Raw genomic sequence first — 27,504 nt, 5'->3', positions numbered from 1 at the left:
TGAGCTGCAGGTGTGCAGTGCCGCCACTGGAAGGTCAGGTGCCTTTTCCAGGTGACTGAGGGGACAGAGAGTGTCCTGAGTCTCGCGCTCTGGCCCCTGCTCAGTGTCCCTCTCATCCTCCTCAATATCAGTTTCCACCTCAGATCCAACTCAAACTCACAACTTTAGTTTGACCCTAAAGCCGCGGCCCCCAATACAACTGTAACCCACCCTGCAGCCCAACTTCTGTTTTTATTTTGTCTTAACCCTGGACCCAGAAGATCACAGCCCAACTTCAGCTTCTGGTGCTAGCCGCCTCCCCAGCCCCCAGCTCAGCCCAGCCTTAAACTCAGTCCTGGCCTATCCTTGGCTCAGCCGTCATGGTCTTGGACTTTACTTTTAGGCTGATCGTATTCCAGATCCCAAACAGCTTGAGTTTTGGCCAGAGTCAACCAATTAGATCTTACCTCACCCTCCAGAGAAGCCCACACACCTCACTTTACAGCCTCTCCCCCAGCCTTTAGCGCAGCATCCACCTGGTCTGTGGTCCAGGGCCCTGTCTCACCCTCATCCCCATTCCAGCCCTCATCTCCAAACTAACTTCTACCATGACTTCCTTCCTGGTTTCATCCCTGCTGTGTGTGTGTCTCCAGCCTCAGGTGTGTCATCAGACTGACGGGGAAGTAGAAGGTCTCACTCACGGATGGCTATCCTCCTGACCAGCCCTTTTCCATCTTGGAGCCCTGCTGGGCCTTGGGGTCATGGCGCAGCACACAGCTCATGTCCTCGCCATCAGCTTCGAGATACCTAAGGCATAGTCACAGAGTTTCCCATCCTGTATTCAGGAGGACCCATGACAGGGAAAAACAGAGCGGGGCTGTCTGGTCAGGGACCTGGCAGGGTGGTTGCTGGGGTGGACAGGGTACATACAGAGGGCAAGGGTGCAATGGAGTTCAGGGAACAACCAGACACAGCAATCTCTGAGAGCAGCAATGCAGAAGACCTTACCTCGGCCTGGTGGGTGGAAGTGGGCGTGTGTGATGTGGAGCCAGGGGGAATAGGTATTGGGCGAGGCCAGTGCAGTTATTGACATGATGAAACCCTGGAGGGGGAGGGGAGAAAAATCTTGATCTCTTCTCCCTCCAGTCTCTGTGTTTCCAACCAGGGGTGCCCAGGCTCAGCCTCTGAGGTCAGACTCCTGGGCACAGAGACGGACTAGGAAAGGCAGGGACGTGTCTGCATCAGAGAATTCCACAGAAGATAAATGGCTGAAGAAGGAAGAGGAAGTGAGGGGCACGCATCACAGAGAAAAGAGAGGCATCCATGGGGCGTGGGGAAGCTGATAAGAGTGGAGGTGACAGCCAGGCGTGGTGGCGCACACCTTTAATCCCAGCACTCGGGAGGCAGAGGCAGGCGGATCGCTGTGAGTTCGAGGCCAACCTGGTCTACAAAGGGAGTCCAGGATGGCCAAGGCTACACAGAGAGACCCTGTCCCGAAAAACAAAAACAAACAAACAAACAAACAAACAAAAAGAGTGGAGGTGACGTGTGGAAAAGGGATTGGCTGCTCTTGGAACCCCAAGATGGCTCCTCTGCATCTCCTCAGATAGACTGGAAAGTGATTGCCTTTAGCTGGCAGAGGACAGAGAAGGCAGCCGATGCGATGCATGTACAGTGAATCTCGCGGCTTGTGTTTGTGTTCCCGGGCAGAAGCAGCGGGTCCCGCATCCCAGGTAACATCAAAACACGGAGGAGTGAAGCTCAGCATCCCAGGTTGACACCACTGGAACATGCATGGTTTGCTGACGTCCTGGCGGCACCTCCTGGAGAGAAACTACCAAAGGGTCTAATTCCTGTTTAGTAGAGAAGGAAACGGGTTCTTTGGGAAGGAGCTTTTCCAAGGCTGGGTCATGAGTTGGTTGTAGAGCTTTGAACTTGGCCCCAGGTGGAGCCTGAACTCTGACCTCACACTGAGTCAATCCCGGCCTCTCTTCTGGAATGTATCGGTGGCTGGGAAACTTACACACACACACACACACACACACACACACACACACACACACACACACACACACCACAAATCATAATACTTAAAAAGTACTCTGTACTGGGTATCACGCTGAGTTCCTAGTATGAATTACATCCTTTAATCCCCCAATCCCTTAAAGTTAGGCATTATCATGCTCCTTATTTTATAGACGAAGGAAATAAGACTTGGGAAGGTTAGTGTTCCCCAGCTGGTACGTGGTAAAGCTAGATCTCAAACCTGGGTCTGTAGGTTTTCACCCTTAATGCCCCATTCAGGAAACAGGATCAGAAACAGTAGTGTGTCTCTTCTCTTCAAACCAACAGACTATGGATCCTTCAGCGAAAGCTGGCACATGTAGGCTTAGAGTGCACAGCTCAGGGGGGCAGCCTGTGATGAGGGAGGCTGGAAGGAGGACATGCTTTCTTTGATGTCACCTAAGGAAGCACAGGAGATGGCAGGGCCCGTGGGCTGCACAGGACATTCTTTCTGCCCTCAGTATGCACATGGGTGTAGTTCATGTGCTATTGGGTATGCTGCACATGGGCGGAGAGGGTGTGTGCCTGCCTGGAAAGGTGCTAGAGATGTCAGGAGTCACCCTTAGCAGTTCTGTGCTGTGCATAGGGCAAGGCATATGGAGGACCCGTTCAGATCCCAACCCCAGGGATGTGGTTCATTTGGTAGTGTGCTAGGCCAGCATGCATGCAGCCCTAAGCTTGAGCCCTGGTGCCACATAAACTGGGTTATTAGAGGCAGGAGGGTCAGACGTTCAAGACCCTTTGCTACATACTGAATTCAAGGCCAGCCTATGCGGGTCGGGCAGCAAAGGGGGCTTTGCAGGAAATTTGGGTAAGGATGAACCTTTGGGGCTTTAGTTGAGAAACCTTCCACCAGTCAACACTTCCCTGGGTCTCCCTGTATATCCGTAACTTTTCTCTCTGTTTCCCACATCCTAAAGAATCTCAAGAAGAAACTAAAATTTGTTGTGATTCCTTTTATGGGTCGGCATGAGATCTGAGATGTTTCTTGTAATTTTGAGAATGTCCTTGCCTGTTTGTTTCTGTGCAAAGGTGGGTGGGGACCTCGTGGGTCTTTGAGATCTCCTCACGTGGTTTTAAAACATTTTTTATTTTTCCTGTCTCTTCAGCTGGGAGCCCCTCTTGCCACCCCATCATCAGCCTCCAGGCATAGGTGCTGGCCATGGTGCTGAAGGCAGTCCCGGTCTCCACAGGGGCTCAGAGGCAGGAAGGTGAGTCAGGCACTGGACTTGGGGCACAGGGAAGTTACCTTCGCTGTGCACCATATCTGTTCCTGCTTCCATGCAGTGACCACGGCATGTCTTGGAGGAGGGTGTCAGGGGAAACTGAGTTCAGGAGCTGTGCATCCAATACCTTCGAGGAAGCTGAAGGCTTCCCTTGAGTTTGGGTTCCAGGTACGGTCTCGGGACAATTAAGGGCAGCAGAGAAAACAGTGGCATGCAGAAAAGGCTGATAAAACTGTGAGAGAATGTCTGTTGACAGTGATTCGGAGCCTGCGGCCAGAGATGAATGATTGAAACACCAGGCTTGTTAAAGCGAGAGCACGTTTGATTTCTCTCCCCCGCGCTGCATGCGATTTAGCTGGAGGGAAGTTAGCAATCAGCTAATTGACATTGAATTAACCATGAAACTCAGCCCGTGCCTTCTCTCTGAAGCGGTCTCCAGTAAGACTTTATCAAGGCTTTGAATTATTGATTATTACTTATAGCTCTGATGGGGTGATTTCCTTTTATTTGTTTTCACGTTGGGTGTCCTTCATAAGTGTCCCTGAGAGAGGGAGGCATCAGACACAAAGCTTGTTACCTCAGAGCAATGGGGACAAGGCTGAGTCCGGCAAGAGGGGGGGCTGGGGGGGAGGGACAGATCTGGACACTCCATCCTGCCCCCCCCCACCCCCGGATAAATAAGCCTGTATCTGTAAACTGTAGAGTTGTGGGGTTTTGTTGTTGTTGCTGCTGGCCTGGTAGAAGTCTGGCACACTCTGAATAGGATGAGCTCTGAGGGCCTGATCAGTCCTAATACCAGGCTTAGAGTCGGAATGGGGGACATGCTCCCTACACCTGCCATCCAGGCCCCACCTGTAAGGGCTCCTAACCCACGTCTATTTCCACTCTGTCTGATACTTGAATTCTTCGACAACATCCAACCCATATGGTGTTCTGGACTCTGTTTGCATACTTTTGGGGCAGGGAGTATTGTCTTCAGAATTGGAATTGGCCACGTCATTCCTGCTGGTCTGGCTTAGCCCCTTAGAGCCTGAAACAGTGTATTTATATATTCTGCCCATTGACAGCCCTTCAAAGATCTGAAGTCTCTTGTCTCCCAGACAAACATCTGTTCAGTTTTTCCTCATAAATCTTCCATCAGACTTGATCTCTTATCATGGGAATCCAGTGTGTTTGGGCACTTCTGAAAACACAGCACCTTGAACTGGGCATGTCACCTCAGGTACAACCTGAGAGTGACCTGGTAATAGGACCATCTCCTTTTTAAAGTGAATTTCTTTTTTTTGGCGACAAGGTTTCTTTGTGTAACAGCCCTGGATGTCCTGGACTCGCTGGCCTCGAACTCAGAGATCTGCCTGCCTCTGCCTCCCGAGTGCTGGGATTAAACATGTGCGCCACCATGCCCGGCTTTTAAAGTGAACATTAGCGGGGCTGTTGAGATAGCTCAGCAGTGAAGGTGCTTGCCACCAAGACTGATGACGTGAGTTCCGCCCTTGGGATCCATGTGGTAGAAGGAGAAAACTGACTCCCGTAAGTTGTCATCTGCTCTCCACACACATGCCACAGCATGCACAAGCACGAGCATGTGTGCAGTGTGAGTGCACACTCACAAAACATTGTGATGTAATTTAAAAACAAACGGAGCTGGGCAGCGGTGGCACATGCCTTGAATCCCAGCATTTGGGATTAAAATGGTCTCGGTGAGTTCCAGACCAGCCTGTTCTACAGAACTAGTTCCAGGACAGCCAAGGCTACCCAAAGAAACCCTGTCTCAACAAAACAACAACAACAAACAACAACAACAACAACAACAAAACCAACCAAACAAAAGACAAAATATGAAAAAAGACAGGAAAAGAAAAACAAATAGAATATTAGAGCCTGATTCAAGGTCATCTTTGACCCCTAGCAAGTTTGAGGCCAGCCTGCGATATATATATGAAACCCTGTCTTAAAAAAAAATTGAAGAAGAAGAAGAGGAGGAGGAGGAGAAGGAGGAAGAGAAGGAGGAAGAAGAGGAAGAAGGAGAAGAAGAAACAACAATAAAGAAATAAAGAAAAGCACACAATAATAAAAAATGTAAATATTAGGGCAGGGTGTGGTTACTTGTGCCTTTAGTCTGGCACTTAGGAGGCAGAGAGACAGGTGGAATTCTATGAGTTTGAGGCCAGCCTAGTATACACTGTGAGTTGGTGGCTAGCCGAGGCTAGCCAATGAGACCCTGTCTCAAAAATAGGCAAAAACAACAGCAAAAATGGATCAGGACTTGCTTGTTAAACAGCTTCATTTTCCTGGCAGCTGCTGCCTGTTGAGCCCTAGCGTTTCATAATTTCCTTTCTTGCAGCCAGCCAGGGCCACGTGCTTCATCCGGCCAGTGGCTTGTGGCCTGCAGGGATAGATGACCCTCTGGAATGAGACATTAGGAATGTCATTCCAACTCAGTTTTCCTTGCCCTGGTGGCCTAGAAGCCATATGTCCCAGTTGGCTTCAGTGCCTGACCCAAGCAGCCTGGGTCCCTGAGTCACCCCTGGAAATAGCCGGCCTGAAGAGTTGCTAGGCGCTAGACCCACAGTAGTTTTGAGCAAAACTCAAGTGAACTCACAGGAGCTGTTGCTGTACTGGGTCCTGCTTGGGTAGCTCAGCCTCACCAGACCTGACTAACAGGTTAGCCTGCTACTTACTGCTCTTCGTATCGGGGTTGCCATCTGTTTCATCACCCACACAGCACTGGTCCCTGTCCCGTCCCCACCGCGCTCTGCAGCACTTCTTATTTACCGACCCTGAGGTTAGCGGCTGTGCAGTGTTCCTCATATGTCTCCCAGGACCCCGGGGGCGGGGGGAGCCCTTCCCCCACTACCTTCCATAGAGGACATTAACCTTGGCAGAATAAAGAGCAGGAAAGGGAGGGGCATGCAGGTGGAGTGGGCAGCATCCCCCTCAGGGATTTCTTTGGAATGAGGCAGTGTGGATTTGAATCTCGAGTTCTGGGTGAGAGCGCTTACATTGCAAGCTTGAGGGCCTGAGTTCAGATCCCTAGAACCCACATGAAAAGCTGAGAATAGCTTTGTATATTTGTAATCCTCACATTGGCTGGGTAGAAACAGGCAGGCCCCAAGAGCTCACTGGCCAACTAGTTATTAGCTGCTAGTTCAGAAAGAGACTTTGACTCAAGGCACTAAGTGGAAAATGATAGAAGACATTAATGTCCTGCTTTGGCCTTGGTGTGTGCATGTATGGGTGTTTTACACACACACACACACACACACACACACACACACACACACACACACAGACACACACACTGTTCCGTCACTGACCTAATAGATGTTGTTCGGATAGTTACATAAACTCTGGATTTCTGTCAGATAGTGTCTCAGGAGCTGAGAATATAATAACATGTTCCATAGCATATTATTAAACACATTAGAAAGTGTCAAGCGTGTTGTGTTGTAGGTAAATGCCAGGGGCAATCTTTGCCATCACCACCATCACTGTCACCAACTTCAGGGAGCCTTGGTGCCCCAAACATCTGAGTAGGAGCAGAGAAGAGAGCCCTCTGGGAAAGGCCCCCGCCTAAGGCAGGCACAGGTGGGCACTCCGCAGGCACAGGCCGAGTAGATCTTTTTCTAGTTCAAGGCTCACATCCGGGGCCTGTCCTTGAGAGAATGTCCCCCAAGAGCTGAACTCGGACTTTTCTTCTGCCTCACTGGATTTCACAAAGCAGATGTCTGGCTGGGTGTGCAGTGTGTCGTCACATCTGGCTGGTTTCTCCAGCTTGTGACTCTGACTGGCTTTGCTTAGAACTCGGGCAAGGTAACAGCACAGTTAGGAGCCGTGTCCCTGTGGCCTGGCGTTGAGTGTGAGGAATGGGGGAGATGCTGGGTAGGTGTTTCATTAGAAATGGATGACACACATGGACAGATGTCACCTGAAGAGTGAAAGAACCTCTGTGTGCTCTGTGAAGTCTCCCTACCCTGACAAATGTCACTGTAATAAACACACATAGCTTTGGATTCTAACGCCTTTGTGGAAGAAGAGAGGCAGCTCGCCTTTTCAAAAATTATCTTTAAGGACTTCTTTGTTTTATTTAGTATGTGCGAGTCTTTTGCTTGCATGTGTGTGTGTATGCACACTGTATATGACTGGCGGCTGCAGAGGCCAGGAGAGGGAGTCAGATCCGCTGGAACTGGAGTTCTGAGCTGGGAATTGAACCCGGGTCCTCTGCGAGAGCAGCCAGTGCTCTAAAGCACTGAGCCATCTCTCCAGCCCCAGTTTGGATTTTTGAGCATTGAATTCATGTGTAATAGAGTCCCCAGACCTCCGCAAGGCAAACCTCTTGTTTCCCTTTGAGAGATGAGGAAACCAAGGCTTAGATAGCATATGAGCTGGGGACCTGAGGCCAGGTGTGCCCAGATGCAGAACTTTCCTCTTCCTAACCCACAACTCCTGCCCCAGGACTCACCCTGTGGCCCAGTCTTTTACCTCTGCACCTTGGCAAATGTATCCTTTCTGTTCCCCACCAAAGCGTTTTGTGCTCACCATGCACCGTGGTTTTCCTCTCCTGAAAGCGGGAATAATAAAAGTGCCCACTTCCTAGCACCGCGGTGAGCTCCGAGCCAACAGTCACAAGGTGTGCAGCACACTACCTGGCAGAGTTGGCATCCCATGCTTCTTGGTAACCAGCACTGTCACTGTGTGTCGGACACTGGGCCACACGTGCTCCCAGCACGGTGCTCAGTGCTTTGTGAACTGCCTCTCATCAATATTCAAGCCAACAGCTGAGAACAGTGTGGGAGTCCCCCTTTTCACTTGGGAGAAGTGAGGCACAGGAGGTACCACCTGCAGGCACCTGAGTTCGCACAGCAAGGAGACAGCAGTATAGGAGTCCGAGGCTTTGTTTTTAATTAAAAAACTATCAACTATTTATGTATTACACATGTGTGTGTGTTCATATGTGTGGGCACATGTGTGTGCATGTTCATGAGGAGGCCTGAAAGCTTATGTCTGGTGTCTTGCTCGATCCCTGTTCACCTTATTTATCAAGGTAGGCTCTCTTGTTGAACACAGAACTCACCAGTTCCAGCTAGTCTAGATCCCAGCTTGCTCCAGGGATCCCTATCTCTGTCCTCCCTGAGTGGTCTGGCATGTCTGCTCTTTACCTGAGTTTTGGGGATTTGAACTCTGGTCCTCATGCTTGTATGCTTGCACAGCTATCACTTTATTTACTGAGCCATCTCCCCATCTTGGGAGTGGGGTGCCTGAATTTTGACTTTCTGACTCTGGAGGTTATTTTGTGTGTGGTCAGAAGCCATGACTGATCAGAATGCTATAATAAAAGCTTCCACACACTGAGTGGTTTTTACATGCCAGCTATAGCTCCCCCTCTCCTATCTCAATCTATATCTATATGCCTGTATTTATATCTGTGTCTGTGTTTTAAAAACTGTTCTCTGTACCGGGTGATGGTGGTGCATGCCTTTAATCCCAGCAACCGGGAGGCAGAGGCAGGCGGATCGCTGTGAGTTCGAGGCCAGCCTGGTCTCTACAAAGTGAGCCCAGGACAGCCAAGGCTACACAGAGAAACCCTGTCTCGAAAAAACAAAACCCAAAAACAAAATACCACCACCACCACCACAAACAAACAAACAAACTGTTCTCTGTGAAGCAGATCCTGGTCGTTAGCTGAGTTTTTGACTCTGGAGTCAAACTGGTAGAGATTAGATTACGTCCTCAAGATCACACAGCCCAGAAACTGCTGTGAGAGACCTAAGCCCAGCTCTACCTCGGGCCATGCATTAGAACTCAGACGTACACCATTCCTCCAGCAGGAAGATGTGTGTGCATGTGTGCTCAGTACACATGTGAACACACACACATACTTGAGATGTCTTGTAGCGCTTACCATTTAAAAAAATGTGTGTGTGTATGTATGTATGTATGTATGTATGTATGTATATTAGAAGCCAAAGGATTCAGGATATTTTCAGAGGATGGAATACATAAGGGTATATGTGGCCAAGAGTAACATCAGGGAAAGTGTGTGAATAGCTGGCTTTTTAATGGCCCCAGGTAATTTGAATAGATCACAGCCAGTTTGGCTCAGCTTGATCCAGTCATGGGCAGCCCCTGTATGTTAGAGCTGGCTTCAACAGATTTGGTTTGGCTGAAGCCAGCTTGAATCAATTAGATCTGGTTGCTGCCAGTTGGCACCAGTCTGAACTGGACTGACCCACTTTAAATACTACCAGTCTCTTCTGGTTGACTTGCTTTCCAGCCTTAGTATTGGGGCTCCGGGTTGGGAAATCCTCTTGGACTGCCTGCTTGTGTGGCTCTGGTTGGGACACTTGTGGGGGAGGGAGTACAAGTAGGTAAATGGCCTTGTAAGGTCTGGCCCTCTGGTCTCCATCAGCTGGAGGACCTCAGCTGGCCAGCCCTAACTTGGATGATTGCCAGAGCATCACCTTCCCACTTTCCATTCCTCCTGTCCCCCTGCCCCCCCCCCCCCCCCCCGCCCCTGTGCTGCATGCTCTTCCCCTGCTGTTCCTATTTGAGCTGGAGCATTCCTCTTTCTCCTTGAAGGTACAAACAGGATTGCAGTGAGCAAACTCGGGAGAGCTGTCCCCCCCGCCCCCCGCCCCCCATTACAGCAGTGGTGATTGTCAGGGATGGCCCGGCTGATGGGTGGGTGGTGTCGCCTGTGATGGGTGACCTGTGTGTGTTGCTCACATTGTTCCTAGACCCTGAAACAGATGTGACATGCACTACTACCCTGGCGACTCAACGAAGCGTTGATGCGTGTGGGGGCTGGGGGAGGGGAGTGGGTGCAAAGGGCAGGCTTTGGCTAATGGGATGCCACATTGCATTACTGTCCAGCAGGAACCAGGCTCCCTCCGACAATAACAAGGGAGAGGGAATGGAGTCCAAACAGGCCCAAAGCAGGACACGTGGGGCAGACTCCAGCTGTGGCGCTCTGTGCCCAGTTGGCGCTGGGTTTGGCATGAAGCTGTGGGACTGACTCCATGATGCACCAGTCATCTCCTCGTTCCTGTGGGTGTCATGCGGAAGTCGTTCAGATCTTGGGGAAGGTTTGGCAGCTGGGGGCACAGGATCTTCCTCACATAGAGAAAGAGGGTAGGGGATGGGAGCAAAGGTCCTATCATATCTCATACTTTTCCTCTGGTGTGGTTGGCCAAGTGTTTTAGAGGAAGCCAGTGGAAGCCTGGTCTAAGCTCCACTCCCCTAGTTTCTTGCCTTGCTGCCCCTGCCCACCATTAAGCACACCGTGCAGGGCTCTCAGGAACAACGTTCACCTCCTTGGGTCCCAGCTCTGGCTCCTGGGTAGGTGGGTGGGGTCACGCCAATCCACAAGGGGCCATCTCCTTAATCTGCTTTGTGCTGAAGCTCAGGGTTGACTGCACCTGTTCTCAAGCACAATTCGTGTTCAAGGAGCCGACTGTATTTGGGGACTACTTGTGCCTCTGGGGTGACTATGCCTGGGAACAACCGTTCCGAGAGACCCTCTGAGGACTTGCCACGTTGGGCCCCATCTGAACGGATGGCTAACTTGTCTACTGGCGCCATGCCTGAGTGCCAGCTGCACTGAGTGTCCCTATACCTGAGGATACCCACGGTGTCTATGTTAGAGGTCTGATGTGCCCAGGGCTTGACATGCATGGAGAAACCTGTGCTTAGAGATTATTTATAGGAACCGCCTGGGTCCAGGAACCAGCCTTTCCCAGATATCAGTTAATGTTCAAGGACAGCTAGATCTGGCAAACCAGCCGAGACCAAGGACTGCTCCTGCCTAGGGCTGGGCTTGAGGGAACATTGTATGTAGAAATGTAGGGCACATGGTCAGCCACGTACAGGGGCTAGGGTGTGTGCAGACGTAGGGAGAGAGCCTCTTCTGCCTGCACATGCAGTAATGGGTTTAGCATTCAAAGGTGTCCGGCGATGTGTCACTGTGCCTGGGCTGGGGGGACCTTCAGCAGCAGCTTTTATTCTGGGACAGTGGGAGGAAGACATCTGTGCTCACCACCAACAGTCTCAGGCCCTATGCCCATGTGGAGCCTGGTGAACTGGGGGGAGAAAGAACGTGAAGTGCTATTGAGCACCAGCTGTGTGCCAGTGTGTTCCTGGTCTTTTCTGCCCATCATGCCATTTTCTCTCTAGGATAACCCCGTGAGGCAGGAGTTGTGACCCCACCCCCCATTGATAAGTGAAAAACTGATAAAAAATTTTTTCCTGAATCTAGGACCCTGTATTTGTTTATTCACCACTTAATTTTTGTGTGTATATATGTGTGTGCATGGATATGACCCTGTGTTCACTTATTCACCATGTATGTATGTATGTATGTATATATGTATTTATTTATTTATTGTGTGTGTTGGTGTTGGTGTGTGTGTGTGTGTATGTGTGTACACATGTGTGCATGGATATGGAGACCAGAGGATGACCTTGAGTTTCATTCCTTAGGCTTTGTCCACCTTATTTTTTTTAAGGCAAAGTCTTTCATTGGGATCTGGGGCTAACTGATTAGGCTGGCTAGAGAGCCCCAGGAACCCTCCAGCCTCTTCCTGGCCTTCCCAGGGCTGGAATTACAAATGTGTGCTATCATGGGTGGCTTCTTATATTCTTATATGTGGGTGCTGGGGATTTGAACTTAGGTCTTTATACTTGCACACATATGCCTAACCCCCTTCCCCCTAGCCCCCACCCCACCTCCTGTGTTTGTTTTGTTTTGTGTGTGGCCCAGGTTGGTCTAGGATTTGTGATCCTGCCTCAGTCTCCAGAGTACTGGGGTTACAGGCGTGAGCTGCCACACCCTGCTCGTGACTCCAGGGTTTTAATCAAGATGACGGGGTGATTATGTCGTTGAGACTTGGGCCTCTCTGCTTTTTGCAGAAGGGGAAACCTGGACACAGGTCAGAAACCAGGCTTGCAATTCGCATTTGGCAAGCTCAACCTGTTTGTGCCAGCAGCGTCCCTGACGCCCCAGCGAGGAGGGCACTTGGCAGGCTTACTGGGAAGGGCTTCCTGAGGGCTGCATTCCTGCTCGCTGTCCTGGAGGCTGAAGGGAGCCTCACAAGCCCCCCTTTCAGAGCATTCAACAAGGCCCCTTCAGAGCCCGGGCTAGGCTGTACAAACACGCACATCTGGGCTGCTGTCGGGAGCAGGGCAGCGGAACTCCCCCACAGCTGGCCCTCTGTTCCTGACCTTCAGGACAAAGGGAGGCTTTGGCCATGTGGGGGCTCCCAGGAACTTGGGGGCTCTGGAGGGTACAGCAGGGAACAGCTTTCTCCTGCTGCCGCCTGGAACTCTGCTCTGACAACGCTTCCTGCTGGGGGCATGCCCTTCCCCCCTGGAGGGTTGGCACCCATCAGGACTGGCAAAGACAGAACAAAGGCTGCAGGCAGATTGGAGCCAAGTAAGGGCAAAGAAGAGCCGAGCAGCCAGCCTGTTCTGGGCCCAGTCCTCCTGGGGTTTGTAATTTTGTGGAGTAGAAAGACACAAAACATTAGCAAATAGGAGCTGTCTCTTACAGGGTGTTCTTCAACTTCCGGGACAGGCTTGGTTGCACCACACATTTCATCTTCCTGCAAGCCCTACCAGGGTGCTGCTGTTTTATAGACTTGGCACGCAAAACACAGAGAAGTGAGGTGACTTGCTGAAGGTCACACAGCAAGTAGTCAGCAGGGCCGGGATTTGAACATGGGCGGTGTACACTCTTAACAGTGACTCACCTTTACAAACCACCACAGGGGGCAGCTCCAGGATGAGCTGGGGGTGGGGCGGGGAACTGGTGGGGGAAGCATAGGGTCTGAGCTGCCGGGTGGAGGCTGTCTTGATGGGTTGGGTGGGAACCGGCAGCCATCTGGCTTGAAGCAGGGCACAGGCGGAGGACATGAGGAGGAGGGCGAGCTGCTCCGGGGGAGGAATGGCAGGAGCTGGTGGCTGGGCAGGTGTGGGAGTGAGGGTGGAGTGGAGGGCTCCACCCTGAGTGTGGGGGATGAGCCAGCCAGTTTCATCAGCTGCTGTCTTTGCCTGCTTCTCAGGTCCTCCTTGGCTTTTCTGCTTCTTCGGGAAGATGCGTGGTCTGTGGGACATGTTGTTTGGGGCCACTGACATTGCTGCACTCTCGCCGCTGGGGACATCCTCTCGGGGCTGGTTGAGAGAAGGTGTGTGTGTGCTCAGCGGGAGCCTAGAGCTGGGCCTTGGGCTTGAATCCAGATTTCTTGGATAATCTGGAGACTCGGGTGTAGCTCACTTAAGACTATGCCTTAGCCGGGTGGTGGTGGCACACGCCTTTAATGCCAGCACTCGGGAGGCAGAGATAGGTAGATTGCTGTGAGGCCAGCCTGGTCTACAAAGCGAGTCCAGGACAGCCAAGGCTACACAGAGAAACCCTGTGTCAAAAACAAAAAACAAAAAACAAGCAAAACAAAACAAAAGAAAGAGAAAAAGAAACAAAAAAAAGACTCTAGGCCTTAATTTCTTCTGACATAATGCCTTAGGAAGCAACTTCCTACTTCCTGGGGGGCTATAAAAGATGATGGATAGGACAGAGAACCTCAGAAGTAGAGGGCTAGGGGTCTCTAGGCTACTTGAGTTGCCTCCGGAGGTCTGGAAACTGGGCTCCAGGATGTGGTATAATGTTTGTCACGCCTTCTTTATTTTGGGCCTTGGTTACCTGAGCTGGCCCCCTCTCCCTTGCCCCCGTGGTTGGATGCTTAGGGTGGTCCTGCCAGGTAGTGTAGAGGGCAGTGATGCACACTTAGTTCCAGGGTTCAGACTGGTCCCCAAAAGCATCTGATCCAAGCTCATCCATTCTTTCAACCGTGCTTACAGAGTGCCAGACAAGGGTGCTGGCAACTTACCTTGGTGGTAGAATGCTTTCCCAGTATGTTTTATCCCACAACCCTGGACCACGACACGGAACAGCACTGAGTGCCAGAAAGACCCTGGCCTTTGGCCTGTCACATGGGGTGGTGGCTCACGGTTGGCAAAGTCCTAGCTTCCCAAAGCACACTGTGACAGACTGTGACAAAACCAAAAACCAAAAGAAAAAAAAACCTCCCCACCAACAGAAAGTAGAAACAACAGAGTGTTTTAGAGGGACATAAATAAATAAACAAGCCCAAATCAGTTCCTAGTGTCAAAGAGACACCGGAGTAAGGACTCTCTTCAGGTGGGCAGGGGATGTCAGGTCTCCCGATAGTGTATCAGATGAGCCCAGGCCTGGGTGATGAGTTGCCATCTTGAGATGCTTCTGGAAGAGCTGGCCAGTGCTGGTGACCGGGGTGTGGCAGGAGAGGCCTGCGGAGTAGGACAGAAACCAGGTCGTATGGGCCTTTGCAGGCATCTTTAGGGCATGTAAACGTTCTTTTTCACTTTTATTTCATTCATTTGAGACGGTTTCAGTATGTTGAACTGGTTTCAAACTCCCGAGCCCAAGTGATCCTCCTGTCCCGCTGGGTTGGCAGGTGTGTGACACCTGGCCCCGCCAGTGTGAACTATATTGCAAGATCCGTGGGAAGCCTTTGAGAGGTTCGAGCCTGGGCAGATTCAGTCTGATTCACTGCTGTGCTGGAAGGGATCAAAAGGAAGGAGGGTTCCAACACGTGGCCACCTTTGGCTCCAGGCATTCCCCAGCCCTGACAGAAAGATCCCTCCTCTATCTGCGGAGACCTTTTTTCTGACTCTTCCAGGCCAGTCAGGGGTCCTAGCTGTTCCAGGGACCCGGAGTGTATCTATGGTTCTAGGAGCAGAGGGTTGGCTGGAAGCCACAGGCAGGGACTGGAGAGCAGGACCAGCAGACGTGGGTATGGCTGCCCTGCCTGTTTCCACTCCCTGCCTGCGCAGTCCAGAGCCCTACCCCCACCCACATGGGGCTTTTGAATTAAAAAGTCTTAACTTTTTCTTTTAAATGGCAGCTCTGTGTACTGTACATGGTAATTAATACATTAGCATTTATGCAAAATACCATCACAGCCAGGCTGGTATGTCAGCTGCCTTCCTGAGCTGCAAAAATGTGAGCGCCCCGAGGTACCTCAGACAGGGCCCCCGCCCCCAGCAGACAGATTCATTTGACCCACGTCATTCACTAACATGTCTTGGGAGTCTGGCTGCATGCATTGCATCTGTGCATACCGACAAGTGTGCGTGCTGCTTCTGTGTGGCTCTGGGGCATGCGTGTGTCCTTGTGTGAGTACACATGTGCTTGTGTTTATATGAGTGCATGCATGTAGCATGTGAGGTGTCTTTCTGTGTCTGCCTGTGCTTGTGTGGTGGTCTGGGCATGTGTGCATAGGACTCTGTGGTTTTATTTATATATTTCTCTAATTGTGTACCTGTGTGTGTGTGTATGTGTGTATATTTGTCTGTGTGTGTGGTTACATTTCAGTATGCTCATATACATATCTGTGAGTTTGTGTATTTGTTGCCAGATATGTATATATATCTAAATCTATGCTTTCATGTTGCCTATGTGTACATGTGTCTATATGCAATACTACACACACACACACACACACACACACACACACACACACGCACGCATATCTTCATGTTCATGTGTATATCATGACATCTCATGTGCAAACACCTCTGTGGGTCACTGAGCATGTCTATGAGGACTGAGAATTGTGTCTGTGTGTGCCTTTATGTGTTTTCCTTTGTATGTCTAAAGTGTGTGTGTGTGTGTGTGTGTGTGTGTGTGTGTGTATGTGTGTGTGTGTGTGTGTGTAACTCTCTAGAGTCATCATGAAGAGGAAATGGGACATCCTGGAAATGGTAACATCTGATTTCAAGCCGGGCCCACATCTTGCTAGTGTGTGACCTTGGGAAAGTCAGTCCACCTCCCTCAGCCTGTGTGACAGACACTCGAGGCATCACTACTGTAACAATGGCAACACGTGCACACAAGCCACTGGGCTACGGCAACGGAAAGTCACATAACTGGGAGAAATGCACCCAAGAAACAGGCAGTGGCAACCTGGTCATCACAGAGATGGTCCAGGCCAGCACATGCTGTGCTGTAGAATAGAAGATGTGAGAGGGTAGGGCTAGAGGCTGTTCCTCTATCAAGTGGCATCTGGGAGAGCGCTCGGTTCAGAAGATAAAGACCCTGGGAAAGCTGGGTGTGGTGGCGCACGCCTTTAATCCCAGCACTTGGGAGGCGGAGGCAGGCAGATCACTGTGAGTTTGAAGCCAGCCTGGTCTACAAAGCAAGTCCAGGACAGCCAAGGTTACACAGAGAAACCCTGTCTCAAAAAAAAAAAAAAACACAACAACAGAAAAGACTCTGGGAAGAGAAGAGCAGACCATCCCTTGGGAGTTCACAGTTGGACCACCACCACCACCACCACCACCACCACCTACCCCATTCAGAGTGGCTGCAAAGAAAGATGATGGGCAGGGACGGCTGGAAAGGACCACCCAAGGCATCCTGAGGGCAAAGGGGAGCCACTGAGCTCCATCCTCACTTGTTTATGATCAGGGATGGAGAGGGGGCACAGTGGCCACAGTGATGGCTGCTGCTGGGTGTGCTGGAAGATAGCAAGACCACTGCCAAAGCAGGGAGAGAGTGTGAGGTGTGCACTCAGGTGTCAGTGGAGGGGGTAGAGATGGAAAGTGGACGGTGGTACTCAGTCGGTGGCTCCATCGATGGGACCCGGGTGAGGATGTTCACTGAGACCGTGGATGCAGAAGGAGCCTCGGACAGGAGGGTGATGTAGATTAGACATCTTCACCTTGAGATAACTACGCCATGCCGTCCATTCATTCATCTGTCCGTCCATCCTCCGCCCATCAGACATCGAGAAAACCAAGAGGAACAAGATAGAAGATTCCCACGGGCACACGTAAAATCGGGTGCGAAGCCCAGAGGCAAGGCATGGTGGACCCTGGGGAAAATTATGAAAGGCTCTGGAAGGTGGGAGCTTGCAGGAGAAGGGAGGGAGCCAAGGCTCCATCATGCAAGGCCTATAGCAGGTGAGGGAAGGAACATGCTGGAAGGGCAGTAGGACGAGCAGGAGGGCAAGGCTGGGTGGGTTTGCTTAGAGGAAACCTCTTCTTGTTCATCCCCAGTTGAGGGTTCCCTGTTCTTCTGACCCTGAGAAACAGGGGCTGCTGCTAATGAGGATTTGTGCAGATGGCCACATACATGTGGACGAGTGTGAATGCTGGGCCCTGAAGCTATGCCCTAGTCCTCAGGGAGCGCTGAGTTGTGAGGAAGCAGGCAGGCACAGAACCGGACCCTACAGTGCAGGGAATGCCACAACAGAGGCCTGCCTGTGGCGGGTTCTCAGGAAATAATTTGTTGAGTGAGTTATTGATTGAACGGAGACCACCTTCTGCTGTGACTGGAGGAGAGTCCGACTCAACCTGTGGTAGGGGACTAGGGGGACTCAAAGCTGGACCCTAGAGGGTGACAAGGGACTGGACTAAGGTGTGAGGGTATGACAGCATTGAGGGCCGGGGTGGCAACACTGATGTCATCAGAGTTTGCTGTAGTGGTGTGCAGAGTGAGGTGTGGAAAGGTTCAGGGGACTGGCCGATCCAATCACAGAGAACCCGAGTGTCCCCTTGTCCCTTGGGAATATGGAGTCCCAGAAGACTGGATTTGTATTTTATAGAGCCCTGCATCCTAGACCCAGAGAGAGGAAGGGCTGACGTAAAGGTGGCGGCCGTAGACTCACTGTGGCTTAGTCTGTAGCCCAGGCTGGCCTTGAACTTCCTGTGTAGCTGGAGCTGGCCTTGAACTCCTGATCCTTCTGCCTCTACCTGCTGGTACCACCGGACCTGGCTGTTTACTGTTTTCTGAAGTATGGACTTGTAAGTGGACACTGAGAGGGCAGCAGCAATCTGACCTCTGCTCTGCTCCCTGCCTTTATCTCACCCTGGTCAAGTTCACGTGGCCTTGCAGGACTTGAAGTTGCTCTTAGGTTAGAAGCCAGAATTTGCAGGAGGAGGAATGTGTCGGTGGGGGGTGGGGCTCTTTGTTTCACCTGTGGGGACACAGGGTCCCCTCAGGGCACTGAAGGGCTGCTGCAAGGGAAGGCTGCTTTCCTTCTGTCCCCCCTCCTGCACCGGGGCGGGTGAGTGGGAGGTGGGTGAGGACAAGGACGAGGAGGAGCTCATGTTTTTTCATGTGGCAGCCTCGACACTCTGCCACAGTCTCCGGCTCACAGGGGCCCCGGAGGCCGCTCTGGGGTGGGCTGACCCTTCTAGCAAGCAGACCGTTCTGCTATTGTTCAAAATGGAATTGGTCCCAGGAAGCTTGGAGCCTTCGAAAATCGCTATGAATTTTGCAAAAACAGCTCCGAGGCGATAAAGCATGTCAGAAGACTCAAATGTGGAAAACCCTATCTAGATACTCCACTCCGGACAGGCTTGGCTCCTGGAGGGGAGGCAGGGGCAGACAGTCTGGCCCTAAGCGCCCTTCTGCTGTAGCATGGGAGAGTACACAGCTATTCTAGTAGCCCCTGGGTCTCCCCGGCCCCCTACAGCCTGATTGGTCTGATGTCCTTGCCTTTGGGCCCCTCACAAAGCACTCCCTGTCCTTCCCCAATGCACCTATAATTCTTTTGAAAGCAGCTTTATCATTTTGTTTAAAAAAAAAAAAAAGGATACATATGCTCATTGCGAAAAGAAAAAAAAAATCAGACAATATGGAAAAGTTCAAAGGAAAAAAAATGTAAAAACCACCTCAGATTCCATCATCCAGAGATAACCACATAACATTTTGGTGAACGTCCCTCCAGACTTCTCTCTGTGCATAAATATACACAAATAGATTCTACGTATGCAGTTCTACCCCGAGCGACATCAGATGACACATGCTGTTCTGTCACCTGTTACCCCCTCCCCCCCCCCCAACTCAGCAATATGTCCTGGACATCCTTCATGTCAGTTCCTGTGGCTCCATCTCACAGATTTCATGCCTGCATGGTATGCCTGGATCGCCTGGCCCATGTATCTGCTTCGCTTTCCTTCCCCCTGTCCCCAGGTCCCCAGATGATGGAGATAGAAGTATTTCCAATTGTTTTGCTTGTAAGCGTCCCTGCAGTGAACATCTACGGACTTGTCTTTGCATATATCATTTATACTGCGGATGTTGTTCAAGCGTGATCCATATACTAGCCCAATACGGAGGGGGCTGGAGATACATACAAACGATGTACAGGAAGAACAGACTTGGTCAGTCTTTGCTCTTATATAGTTTAAGACATTGTGGCGAAGCGGGGAGTCGGTGGCGCATGCCTTTAACTCCAGCATTCAGAGGGAAGGCAGAGGCAGAGAGATCTCTGTGAGTTCGAGGCCAGTCTGGTCTCCAGAGCGAGTTCTGGGATATCCAAAACTACACAGAGAAACCTTGCCTGGGCTGGGTGGGTAGGAGAAATGTAATGGCAAGACAGGACAGAGAATACAGTGTTTTCATTTTGTTTTGTTTTGTTTTAGAAAGCATATGTATTACGCAGCCATATGAATATTTATCCAGTTAGCACTCAATCCACCGTACAAGGAAAAGCCCATAGTTGGGAAGCAAGGAGAGACCCAAAATAGAAAGGTCACTTGTCCTGGAGTCAGGGAAGGCTTCTCAGAGCAGGTGATGGATGATAAGGAGGCTTAGGGTGTAGCTCAGCGGCAGAGGGTTCCTCCAGCATGTGTGAGCTCCTAGGATTGACTCCTAGTATTGAAAACGGAGAAAGAAGGCAGACTAGTGGACATGAAGCCGAGTTCCGTGTTCCCGTGACATACAGGGATTTCCTAAAACTGGAATAGTTGGGTCAGAGGCTAAGCAGGGCTGGAATTTTGTTACGCGTTGTAAATTACACTTGGGGAAGGTGCCGAGAAATTTACAGTCCCATAAAGGGTGCTCTTCCCGGCTACCCATGAAAGTGTGTTCGGCTTGCTAGTACAGACCAGGCTAAGCACCGCAATCGCTTTCAGGAAGTGAGCCGCTCGGCCCAAGTCATCACTGTTCTAATTATCTTTGCCAATCTAATCAGTGAAGAAATGATATTTCATCTTTGTTTTTAGCCAATGTGTCTTTTTTTTTCCCCTCTTCCTTTTGGACTCTGCAGGAAATTGAGCTCTCGGGAGGGGGAGGTGTGGTGGAAACCGAACCATCCTTTTTGAACTACCTTTGTCAGAGGGAGGAGGGAGGAAATGCCAGGAGTGCCCAGCCTGCCCAGCGTCCCACCCTCCGAGTACAGCTCCTGGGCCCTAGAGATGAGTCTGAGTCCCAAGGAGCTGTGGGTAACCGAGGGCGGGCGGGTGCCAATCAGAGCTTGTGGGGGTGGGGTGGGGAGGGTGGGGGTGGGAAGATTGGAACCTGTGTAGGCCAGCAGGCATTGTCCCTGTGGGGTGGCTAGGCAGGGGGTTGGGGGACTCAGGAGGCTGAAGCCACATGCCATTAGGAGTGCTTAGAGATCCCAGGTGCTCCTGGATGATATTAATGCAGCTATATGAATATTAATAGCATGTCCATTAATATTAATGACAACAATAAACAAGTGTGAGGATTATTTTTAAAGAGGACTGCTACTCCAGCTGTTGCCTCCCGTCATTAGGAAGCCTCTGAGGTCCCGGCCTTTCTCTTCTCAGACCCTCTAACAGACGCCGCGGCCGGCTCTCGACCTCCGCCCGGGGAAGAGCTGAGCCCAACAGACACTTCCAACACTTGGGGTTGAAAGAGAATTGATTTAGGAAACCCCAAGTTTCCTTCCAAGGAGTTCTGGGCAGTATGTGAGGGCAGGCAGGGTACCAGGAAGGTTTCTGTGTGGGCAGTCGGCTGCAGGCTGCAGTGACTCCGTTCCAGGCCCTCTCAGGAGCAGGAGAGGTCTAGTCCCAAGTCCTCCGATGAGTGTGGTCAGGGGGGTGTGCCAGGGACCAATCCCTTGGAAGGTGGTTAGAGGAATGGCCATGTTAAAGTGGCCATGAATTATAGAAAGGAAGAGGGGGAGAAAGGCCCAGAATATCATATGTGTAAATAAAGTCGAGTGTCGGCCAGACATGAAAGCCAGCTGCCTGAGTCTCGCACCCGCAGCACCCTTTGCCCCGCAGACCCACCCTCCTGCAAGTACCACAGCAAGTCACTTACAATCTCCCTCTTTCAAAGGATCTGTTAATAAGTCAATGACGGAACATCTAAAGGGGAAAAATATTTCTCTTTATAGTTGGAGATAATTGTCCCAGGGAAAAAAAAAAACAAAAAAACAAACCTTTAATTACAACTCACATGGAGAAAGCTTGATTTGTGGGCAAAGCCCGAATGCTGAGGAGCTGGGTGTAAAATATTTGTAATATTTAGGGAACCTAGAGTTTTACATAAAAGTAAACAGCATTGCCTGAAGGCACAATTTCCAGCAACACAATAAAATGTGCAGTGAATTTATGGCGGCCATCCATTAGCTCTTACCAAGGCAACGTCGCCCCTATCTGTCGTCCATCATTATAATAGAGGGTTAATGCACCGAATTTACATAAAAAAGTCATATTGTCTGCATGAATTATTTACACTCGAAGCTGTTTTTACAGCTTGGTTTCAAGCTGGATTCTGGGAGAGATTCTGCCAGTAAATTACTCTGTGGAGACCCTGGGTCTATAACTGTGCGCGGAGCTGGCAATGAAAAGAAAGGAAAATGGGCAGGCCCTGGCGGGTCGTTGGTGCCGACGCCTCTCAGGTGGGGGCTGGAGGCACCGGTGGAGGCCCTAGGAAGCTGTGGGACCCCCCGACGCAGATGGGGCTCTGCCTCTGTCTGAGCCTAGTGTCTTACTGGGCACTGCCGAGCTGCCGGGACGCTGGGGCCTTGCTAGTGTTCTTGGAAGGACAGGGATTTTCTTGAGGTGACCGAGGGCTCCTTGTGGCTGGAGTTTAAAGTCTTTAAGGATCGCGGGTCCTGGGGAAGAGAGAAATCACTCTGTTTGTTGGAGATGGGCCTGGATCAGCAGTGTAAGACCTCTCCCGCCACTGCGCAGATAGGATGGTGGCAGCTTGGAGGGCACTCACACAAGAGTCGGAAGTGGGGGACGTCCTGGGAACCCCTAGCAGGCTGAGGATGCAGGGGTGTGAGTTCAGCCTGAGCCACGCGTGCCTCAAGACAAACAAATCGCAGCCATGCTACGTGGGACAGCTCAGATTTGTAGGGAGGAGTAGGTGTCTCGCCGTCTTTGCCCTCCTACTTCCTAGGTTCTTGGGTTAGTTAGAAGCCTGTTTACGGCTTTTCCAGAGGTGAGGTGGACTGTCGGGACCTGGGCCCTCATGTTCTCTTTACCTTGGGTTTGCAGTACTGTGACGGGCTTGTGTTTTCGCCAATTGTGCCCTGGTTATGGAGGAAAAGACCTGAGCATTTGTTCGTTGGTTGATTGGTTTTGTTTCATTTTTTTTTTTTTTTTTGAGATAGGGTCTCACTATGTAGCCCGTGGCTGGCCTGAAACTCACTATGTAGGCCAGGCTAGCCTCTACCTCTGGAGTGTTGGGATTAAAGGTGTTAGGATTCTGCTTCAGTCTGCCTACCTGTGATGTCATTGCCTATCTGCCATGGGGGTGTGGCCCCTCCCTCCCTGGCCCCTCCCTCCCTCTCTTCCTCCCTTCCTCCCTTTCTCTCTTCTCTCTTTGCCTCACTCCCTATCTCTCTATCTCTGTCTCTCTGTCCCTCCTCCCCCCTTTCCTTCTCTCCCCATGCTCACTTAATAACTTCATATCATATAATATCTGCTGCCTGGCATCTTATTATTTTATTTCTTATTTTTTAATTATTAAAAAAGGTGTGTGCTACCATGCAGGGCAAGACCTAGGTTTTTAGTCCCATGTCATCTGCATAGCCATGGAGAAGTTTTGGGAACTCAGTTTCCTCATCTGTGAACTGGAATTTAAATTAGTTATTATTATTATTATCATTATCATTATCATTATTATTATTATTATTATTATTATTAACTGAGACAAGGTCTCACTAGGTAGTCCCAACTGCCTTGGAACTTGCTATGCAGCTCCAGCACACAGAGATCTGCTTTTGGAGTGCTGGGGAACCTCAGCTCTTCTGGTGCCAGCCTTCCCCAAAGGAAGGTAGGGTGAGCAGCTCCAGTGGGGTGAAATGAACTGGGAGACTTAGGGTGTGGTGTAAGCTAGGTCCCAGGAGACAATGGGCTCTACAGAGGGATGAGCCGAGAGCAGGGAGGGCAGGGGCACTTGCAAAGAGAGTGAGGTGGAGAGATGGAGAGATGGTGTCAGACAGTCCCACAAGAGGCAGCAGAATCCTAGGAACTCAGAGCTAAGGGTAAGACAAGGAACCAGTGGCAGACAATCAAAGACTGAGACAGAGGGGAGGGGAGGAGGGGGTCTGTCCTTGGGAGGAAGGAGACTCAAGGTGCCTAGGGTTCAGCTGCCTGAGGCTCTGGAGCCACATTTCCATGGACAGAGAAATTGGGCCAGCCTTCCCTGGCACTTTTGCCACCTACAGCCTGGTTCTACTCTCTTCTTCATCCAGTCCCTCTGGCCTTGTCTTTTTGCTTTTCGGAGCTGGAGGTCCGAGCCCTGCCCTCAACTCCTTAGCACCTGGGTTGGGCTTGTGCTTGTAGCCGGCACTACACTTGGGTCTCCCGCTCCTAGAGCAGCCACAGTGGGTCCCAGGGGCCTGGAGACAACAAATGACTCCCTGCTGATGGGCTCACTGCCTCCTCCTGCCTGCCAGCCCATGCTGCCATTCAGCTATGCACAGGCAGGTAATCATGCAAGGCCAGAGGAACTCTCCCTGCTCGCCTGTGGGGGTGTGATTTAAACCTGAACTCGGCTTCACTTCTTCTCATCCCCTGGGAAGCAAGATTTATATGATACATTTCTCTGACTTGCTGGGAGCCTGCACACACACACACACACACACACACACACACACACACACCATACCACACATTTATACGTAACACGTATTATACACATACACCACACACTTATATATATACACACAAACACATAGTATATACACATACATGCACACACACCACATGCACACACACCACATGCACACAAAGGCAGGCACTCACATGTTGCAAAATCCCAATTGGTGCTGGCTTGTGTGTGAATGCTTATGTACAAATGCACCCACTCATTTCCAATCCACACCTATGCCAGTTTTACATGTGACATGTATATATATATATATATATATATATATATATATATATACATATACATATGCATATATATGCAGATGTAGCTCTTGGCTACAGGCTAAGGAAGGAGGGCAGATGAGTGGAATGGGAGGAGACAAGGGACAAGGGACAAGGACTACCTGCAGTTCTTCTTAGCGACCCTCCAGGTTTAACCTGTCTTGTGGCACAGAGGCACGGAGGTTGGTCTCCTGTTTGAATATGTGTTTCTGTCAGTGGGTTGTATGAGCTTCATTCTAGTATTGACTTCTTTCTGTGTGTTTATATGTAGGGATGTACCTGTGTCACAGCATTTGAGTGGGAGTCAGAAGATGATTTGTGAATGCTGGTTTCTCACCTTTCACTGTGTGCGTCCTAGGAACTGAACTCAGCTTGTCAGGCTTGGCGGCAAGCACCTTCGTCCACTGATCTTGTTGGTCCTGCATTATCTATTTGTGTGTGTGTGTGTGTGTGTGTGTGTGTGTGTGTGTGTACCTTTCACAGAAGAGGATGCCTCATGTGCCTGTGTGTGCAGCCATGATTCTGGTGGGTGGTCTGTGGGTGTTTCTGCTCTATGGGAGAATCTGTGAGGTGAGGCCCCAGGACCATCCTTGCTTAGGGTTGCTTGCATAGCCCCTTAGCCCCTGCTGTAGCTTGATCATCCCCACAAAAAAATTTATGTTGAACAGTGTTTTCCCCTGTCCCCCAGCTTTTTGAAAGGAGGTTTATGGTGCATAGTGAAGGCTACTATGGACTAACCATCTTCCTGTGTCAGCCTCCCAAGGGCTGGCATTACACGTGTCACCATACACACCTGGCTTCATTTAAAAATATATCCCCTTACTGTGACACTGAAAAGAGGTAGAAGCTAAATTTAACTGGCATTAGGAGTGTGATCTCTAGGAGGCAGTGGAGTTTTAATGACGCAATAGAGCTGGTCCCTGCACCCATGGGGTTGGGGACCTCATAGGAAGAGGGAGAGAGATTGCAGGGTACTCAGTCCCCCTTTCCAGCAATGCTCTGAGCCCCAACAGCAAGACTATTGCCAAATGTGGCTGCCAGATCTTTCTGTTGTTGTTTTCAGACAGGGTCTCCCTATGTAATCCTGGCTGTCCTAGGACTTGCTATGTCAACCAGGCTGGCCTTGAACTCACAGAGGTATTCCTGCCTCTGTGATGGGGATTAAAGGCGCGCAATACAACACTTGACAGCTGTCAGATCCCAAGATGGTGAGTTAAGCCAACTTTCCTTTATAAGTTGCCTTGCTTGTGGTGTCAGGTCACAGCAAGAGAAAGCGGACTCGGTTTCCTTCTTGCTGCTAGTTTTAGGTTCTCCGTGTCTGCGCTGCTTCTGGGCACAGCGAGTGCTCATGGCTAGCTCACGGCTCCGCACTGCTTCTGGTTTCTCTCCCAGATGGATGCCAGGGTGGAATTGCCATGAGGGTAGGAGCTGTAGTGTTTTTGTTCAGGAGTGTGTCCCCACTATTAGTTAAAAAACTGTCTCTGGCAGAGAGTGGCATTGTGGATGCTCAGTATTATAGGTAAGTGATTGAATGACATCATCACCCCCTCTCCAGATAGTCCCTCAAATGGCATTCTTCATGATGGCTTGACCATATCACTTAAAGTTGTCACCTATCTGTCGGCCCCACCCCCTTTCCAATTCTCATAGTTACAGTAAGATTTCTCCTTTGCCCATACTACCTTCTGTTCTGGTTTTATTTCTGTTGCTATGATAAAAAACACTCTGACCTGACCAAACCAAACCAAACCAAACCAAACCAAACCGAAACAACGAAACGAAAAACAAACACCAGAGCTCCTAGGGGAGAAAGTGTGTGTCTCAGCTTACAGTTCCAGGTTACCACCTATCCTTGTGGAGAAGTCGAGGCAGGGACTTTCAAACAGCCAGTCACATCACGCCCACAGTCAAGAGCAGAGAGAAACCGGTGCGCGTCTACTCTTTTACTTCCTTCCTCGTGCTCAGCTCCCTTTCCCGACTCTCGCACAGCTTGAGACCCCTGCCTAGGGAATAGCACCACCCACAGAGGACTGGGTCTTCCCACATCAGTTCACTTAGTCATGATCCTCTGCATCCTGGCCCAGTTCAGCCCCAGCCCCCATTATGCCTGCAGGCCAACCTAATGAGGACAGTCCCTCCCTGAGACTTTCTTCCTAGGTGATTCCAGATTTCGACAAACCCAACTACTGAAGCTAACCACCGCGGTTTCCAACATGCCAACACAACTCAGTCATTTAAGACATACGCGTACATATATATATATATATATATATATATATATATATGCATATACATGTACATGTATATGCATATACATTTAATTTTGGAGTTGTTATATTTTGTTCCTGGCATTCCTCACAAGGGGTGGTATGTGTGTGTGTGTGTGTGTGTGTGTGTGTGTGTGTGTGTGTGTGCAGGATCTTGCTAGGTGGCCCAGGCCAGCCCTGAATTCATAGCCTTCCAAGTGCTGGCATTCAAATGTATGTTATTGTCCCTGGTTGGTGGGTCTGGTGTGTCCACTGATGCCTCCCAACACTTAGCACGGTGTTAGGGGGCAGCAGGTGCTTCACCCTAATTTACCAGATACACAGGTGGGCTTCTGTGAGCCTCAGGGAGCTGAGTGGACTCATAGTTGTTTAGTGTAAGCGTGCTTGTGGGCGTGGTTGTCAATGGCTGCAGTTTTGATTCTGTGGGTGACTGGGCTTTCTCCAGCACCCTGTTCCCATGGTCCCGTGGTCCCGTGGGGACAGGTTTCTGATGGAGGCTTTAGGTTATGGGCCTTCTGCCTGGCTGTGGTGTCAGGTTTTATGCACAGGTCACCGGTGGCTTTCTCCTGAATCTTAAAGAAACATTTCCTCCACTGATTGTCCCCATGAGGCCATAGGCCCGGCTTCTAGGGCTAATCTCAGAAGTATTCCTCCTCTTACTACTGGCAGGTCTGTTCCTCAAGCTTCCAGAAGCTCTACAACCTGTAGCCTGCTTTGACCTCCCAGGATGGACACATCATCAGGAGGGCGAAAGCTGGCTGTCAGTGCTGGAGTGTAGCCATGGGGACAGC

The 27,504-nt window shown here is 50.6% G+C and overlaps 1 long non-coding RNA gene across 2 annotated transcripts in view; it reads left to right on the top strand.

Moving 5' to 3' along the window:
• LOC311600811 overlaps positions 1 to 27,504 on the top strand; it is a 133,805-nt gene that overhangs the window by 24,059 nt on the left and 82,242 nt on the right. For both annotated transcript variants that reach the window (XR_014780365.1, XR_014780366.1), the window contains exon 2: positions 3,153 to 3,254. This is a non-coding gene — a long non-coding RNA (uncharacterized lncRNA). The remainder of the gene's footprint in view (positions 1 to 3,152; positions 3,255 to 27,504) is intronic.

This window comes from Acomys minous (genome assembly GCF_964271855.1).
Source record: "Acomys minous genome assembly, chromosome: 6".
NCBI classification, from domain to species: domain Eukaryota; kingdom Metazoa; phylum Chordata; class Mammalia; order Rodentia; family Muridae; genus Acomys; species Acomys minous.
This window is presented reverse-complemented; position numbering and strand designations above follow the sequence as displayed.